Source organism: Hydra viridissima, unplaced genomic scaffold, assembly GCF_058129835.1.
Source record: "Hydra viridissima isolate aposymbiotic clone 2 unplaced genomic scaffold, HvirCarnegie_v1 scaffold_14, whole genome shotgun sequence".
NCBI lineage: Eukaryota > Metazoa > Cnidaria > Hydrozoa > Anthoathecata > Hydridae > Hydra > Hydra viridissima.
This window is the reverse complement of record NW_028324313.1, coordinates 163,806-170,018: the sequence shown is the minus strand read 5'-3', so window position 1 is coordinate 170,018 and position 6,213 is coordinate 163,806.

Genomic DNA, 6,213 nt, shown 5'->3' with positions numbered 1-6,213 from the left:
TGCTTCTCCAGTGTGAGACCCTTCAAAAGGAGAACAATGAATTACCAACTTCTTCAACTGAAACTCATCGGTTATGTAATACAAAGTCATAACCGTCATTATATCTGCCTACCCAGATGTTAGCCAAAAAACAATACCCTGATCGTTATGGTACATTAGGGTGGTCCATTTTATACTTTTTTTTTGAAATTTTAACCGGGGTTTTTACCAGTGATGACATTTTATCAAAAAACGCTTAATACCAAAAATTTCGAATTTAGAACAATATTTACATCCCCCACAGGACTTTGGAAGTTCAAGTAATGGATTGCGCAAGTGTTGAGCAAATTTTTTACTAAAAAACTGTTGTTTTTTCTTAATGGGGTTCACACAATTTATTTGACAATCACTAAGGAATAATTCTAAAAAAATTTATTAATTTACAACTTATTGTACTTATCCAACAAGAGGTTTGTTTTAAAACACCACAGATATTGCGTAACATACATATCATTTATGCGTGGTAATAATTTTCATTATCTGAGTCTTATATTTACTTTTTACATCTGCCTAAAGATAGTGATTTTTCCTTCTTCCTGTAGTGATTTTACTTCTTCCTGTAGTGATAGTGATTTTTACTCCTTCCCTAAAGATAGTGATTTTTACTTCTTCCCTTGCTTAAAACTTATGACGTAAGATAATGCTCCTTAACAAAGCAAAATAAACATAATTGAAAATAAAAACAAATATGAAGAATTTGACGAAGTTTACACGACCACTTTGAGTCAACCCAATCCTATTTAAAAACATTAAATACTTAAACATACGTGTATTTAAACCAACAGCATCACAATTCCGACACAAGCTGATAATTTAATTCCTAAGCAAACAGCTGACCATCAATCTCAAAGAAACCAATCAGCATAAAAGTTTGATCTTTGGAAAAAAGATCATTTTTTTAATACTAAAGTATATGTATGCTTTGTCAAAATGTTTTTGAAATAAAAATGATTGATTCCAGGACAATATCTTTTTTTAAGTCTAGTAGCCACTAAGTTTTAAGATTCCAACCGTGAAGACATATTAAGGTAAAAGACCCCTTAAAGTTCTTAAAAAAGGCATTTTTTTTATTTTCTCTAATTCTGGCATTAACTTTATTGCCAAACACGAATTTGAAAACTATTTTTAAAAACGTCATTTAGTTCTTGATATATATAACGTTTACATCGTCTAGGTAAATTTAGTCTGCTTAGCAACACGTTAGCAACGAGTTTTCAATAAGAAGTAGGGGAGATGGGGGCGCATTGATCGCCGTAGCAGTGTTTTGAAAATTGCGCAGAACCTGAAAGAGATGTAAAAACTTATTAACTACGAAACACATGTAGAACTATCTGGCTTTTGGAATATATAAATATTTTGATTTAAAAAAATGATAAACATGAATAATTTTAACTTTTAAACAACCCTCTCAAAAGATCAATGTACCCCAAACTATGGGGTACTATGATCTCCGACTTGGGGCACATTGATCTTATATGCGTAATATTATCTAAACGTTTAACACTTCTATAACTAAATCTTGTAAATAATTTAGTCAAAGGGTAATATTGTATAACATATAATACATCTAAATTTTTTAATTATTTTTCAAATATAGCAGTTAAACCCACTAGTCTAATTTTTAATTAAAAAATGTATAAATCACAGCAGCTATAAGCTACCCGCTTTATATACGTTTAAAACTTTACAACAACTTGAAATTTATAAGAACTGAAATATAAAGACTGAAATAAGAATACAACTTTTAAGTTTATAAAACTTGTTAAAAGTACAATATTTTGATTAAGAATATTTCATCATTTGTGAAAGTCAAGTTGTGAAGCAGCTTTTGGTTTACATTGTTTTTTATTCCTAAGCAAGTAATTCTTAGTTTCTTTCTTATCTTTTGTGGAGACTTTTTGTTGATTTTTGGTTTGCTTCAAAATTTTCTTTTCTTTTGACAAACGAATTTCATTTCTGACAGGAGTATCAGTCAAGATCCTTGTTTTTAACTGCCTAGTTTTAACATTTTTTTTTCTGGCAGATGCTTTTGGGTAAGGTTTTAAAACCTCAGGTGAGATTATAGAAGCAACACTTGTTGACACTTTGTTTAAAATACTTGTTTCAATATTTACTATAGTTATTTCAGACTCTATGTGATTAACATGTGCTGGTATCATTTCAGATTCCATGTTGTTGACAGGAGTGATAGTAACTGTATCTGGAGCAGCTCTATCTGTAACTGATGATGGTAAATATTCGTCATCTTTGAAAATTTCAGAATTGAATGGCTCAATGCCAGCTACTCTAAATCCTGTCTGTATATTAGATGGTGAGAAAGCTTTTGTATACGGTTCTCGAACTATTGAAACAATATCATAAATGGTCATTGGTCTTGGGTTTGAAACCATCCAATTATCACATGCAGAATTGTAAAACCTTTTCAATGGTCCAAAAACAGTTCTATCTAATGGCTACAATTTATGGCTGCAATGGGGAGGAAAACTTATCATTGTAATTCCGTGTTGAATTGCAAGCTCCAAGCCTTTAACAGAAATATGACTTTCATGACTGTTGAGAAGTAACAAAACTGGAGATTCCTGAGAACAGTTTGAATATTTAACAAAATGTTTAATCCATTCTATGAAAATTTCTGAGTTCATCCAACCAGAAGGATTTGCAAATCCCACACATCCAGGAGGTCCTTCCTTAATCATGTAATCATGAAACTTTACCCTAGGAAAAATAAATAATGGAGGAATGGAATTTCCAATAGCATTAGAGGCACAACATGCAGTTACCAATGTTCCTCGTTCTGCAGATGTGATTCTTCCAACTTGTTTGCTTCCTCTACCAGCTAAAACCTTTACCGGCTTTTGAACGGTTGTTAAACCAGTTTCATCAACATTATATATACAGTTAGGATTATATTTATATCGATTTCTTACCGTTTTAAGATTTTGAAAAAACTCTCTTACAGTGTGTTTGTTAAAAGCTGTTGATCGAGCGAAGCTCGTTGCTTCAGGTGTTCGTAGAGACAACTGGTTGTCTTTTCATAAAACCTTGCAACCAATCAATGCCTGCAAATTTATTTTTGATCCATGATGATAGGCATATCTTATTGTTTTTTAAAGCAAATTCATATGCCAATAATCGCGTTGACCTAGTTGAAAGGCCATAGTTCATTTTTGATGCAATTAGTAAATAACTTGATAAACTTTTTTCATCTTCTGCTGTAAAAACTTGTCTACTGTTGTAGTTAGGCTTGAAAGCTTCATTTGGATTAAGCCTCTTTTTACGACAATATCTTTTTAAAGTCATTCTATCTATGTTAAACTGACGTGCTACAACATTCAGTTGTGTTCCTTCTAAAACTTTATTAACAGCTACTTTCATTGTTTCACTTGGTATAGCAACTTTATTTGTTTTTTTAATTCTATTTCTAACCATTTTAAGATCTGTAAAAAAATATATCAATAAAAACATATGTTTTTAATAAATGCTAATATTTAACATAATAATATTATGTTAAATATTTTTTAATTATTATGTTAAATATTATTCTTTTGATATTATAAAATAATAGTATTATTATTACTAGCTTATAACATAAGTAGATTTAAAAAATGAAATGCTAAAAGCTATTGTTTGTTTATATATAGTTTTTTTTTTAAGTTATAAATACAATTCCATTCGTTTAACTGTATTGCTTATAAAAAAAACATGGGGCACTTCGTCTTCTATGGGGCACTTCGATCCTCCGATCAATGGGCCCCGCATAGTCAAAGATCAATGTACCCCAATAGGTATAGGTAACATATTGATAGCAATATCTACTGTATAAATTGCAGCCAAATAAAAATTATATATTATATTATACACCTAACACTTACAAATTTAAAATAAAATTGTTGTTAACCCATACAGACATCTAAATAAAAATATACTTGAATTATAGTACGATTTAAAAAAATCACTTTTTATGACGAAACACAATATTTTCTTTATTTTTTTTGACGTTGATAACCTTATGAAAAAATATTAGGAATAATCAATTAGGGAAGCATAATGGTTAATTAAATTGCAACCTCACTTCTAGTAAGGCAAAAATGAACGAGTAAAAGCCAAAAGATCATACTGCCCCGGCGATCAATGCGCCCCCATCTCCCCTACAAGCTTTTCCATCAACGGTTTTTTATCGAATAAACTTTTTAAACAATAAGTCATGCAGAGCAAAACAATGTACTAAAGGAAAAAAATCTAGAAAATTTCATGGAATTAAAAAACTAGCTAAAAGAGACTAGCTAAATGATTCAGCTTTGACGAAATGTTGCAAATAACAGACTCTCTTCTGAAACTTCGTTAAATTTATCTATATCCTCAAAAAAAAAAATAAATAGAAAAAATTGAGACACCACAGCAAAAAAAAACAAATCTTTTGGTTATTTATTGTTGGGATGAAAATTTTATCTTGTGTGATTTATGAATTGTTGTTAAAAATGGCCACAATCTGGTTTATATCTTTGAGAATGTTTTTCTAAGAAAAAAGGATTAAACTCAATGTTATATATTTGGTGCACTCCAACAAAAAAGTTGAAATGTATACTTCAAAGACATGCTATGGAAGAAAAACTTTTGATGCAAATTAGAGAATAATATATTCAATGAGTGAAAAAAAGCCATACTAGGCACTTGTCTTCCACTCTCAGTTTTCAGTTACTTAAACACAGTTTGGAGTTTTTGGTATTATTTTCAATTTTGGTAAAGGAAAAAAAGCAAGTGTTTTTTTATTTGAAAAGATGAATATGATTCCTGGAATATATACTCTTCATGGCTGTTCAATCATGATAAAAAAACAACATCATCAAAAAGGCAACAAATATTTATTTGTGGATGAAAAAAAATAGATGCAGATAATGACCATTAAAGCAACCATTATAACCCTGGTTCATGTTCATGTAAGTAACTGTTTTTAAATTAAGATTTTGACTGAAAAGATATGATATACCTGTTAATGTTATAATTAAACGTGTTTTCTGAATATGTAAATTTTTTGACCTCCCGGCCATCCTATTCCAATAATGGTATGTTCAATTTGCATGAAATTTTCAGCAAATGTTTAGTGCATCTTTTTTTCATCGTTTTACAATTGGAACTAAAAGTTTTACAAGTTTTTAAAATGGCGCATTTAAAAAAATTTCATTTTTTAACGCACCTTTTAAAAAATTTCAGTGTCAAATATTTTTTAAAAAAAGTTTTAGAAGAGTTTATAGGTTAAAATGTTGTTAACCGTTTGCTAAATACTCATACCCTAAATGCTTTCGGTTACTGAAATAGAATGGCTAGGGCGGCACAAAAATCTTTGAATGTTGAGCATTTTAATTGGTAACCATGACAACTAGTAAAATTATTCCTCTTTTTTAAATTGTCAGGTTAGAGTTATTTTGTTCTATCTCCCAATTTAAACGTTGAAAGAAAGTTTTTGAACTTTTCTATAAGTAAAAATTACTTAAAATTTTACTATTAATTTTTTAAGAAATAATAACTTGTTTTTCAAATAATTTATATCTAAAAAAACTATTTAGAAAAAATATTTTAAAGATAAAATGTATTTTAAAAGTAACCATTACTTGGTAAAATCAACAATTCATTTCCTCCCAACGTTTAAAATTGGAGATAGAACAAAATAATTTTAACCTGACGAAATGTTGTTACTTGTTGTTTTTGAGAAAATAGTTGTTTTTTTGTTAAAAGTGTTATTTTTATTAAAATGTTTTGGAGGGTCTTATTCCTTAGCTTTCTATTTAGAAATAACCCATTGGCTGCAACTAACCTCACCTTTAGCCCAACAGACTCAAACTGCCTTACACCATAGTATATAGTGAAACACAGTTTGTTGCTAGGAAACCCGCTAGCAGAAGCAAAATGACCAAATACATGTTTTATATTTAAATCCATGTTTTAGCCCTTTCTTCTCCATAATTTTCGTATGTTTCTTTGTTAATTGTGTGTTCCTCCTTCTTTCGTTATGAGTTTCTCAAGTTTCATTTTGATTTGTTTGTTTTTTTTTCTTTAGAAGTGTGACCTTTATTAGTGATTCTGATAAAGAAAAATATCGATCATTCTTTTTGCTATTTCTCCTTTATTGTATTACACGTAATTTACTAAGGCAAATGTTTCTAGAACCACAACAAT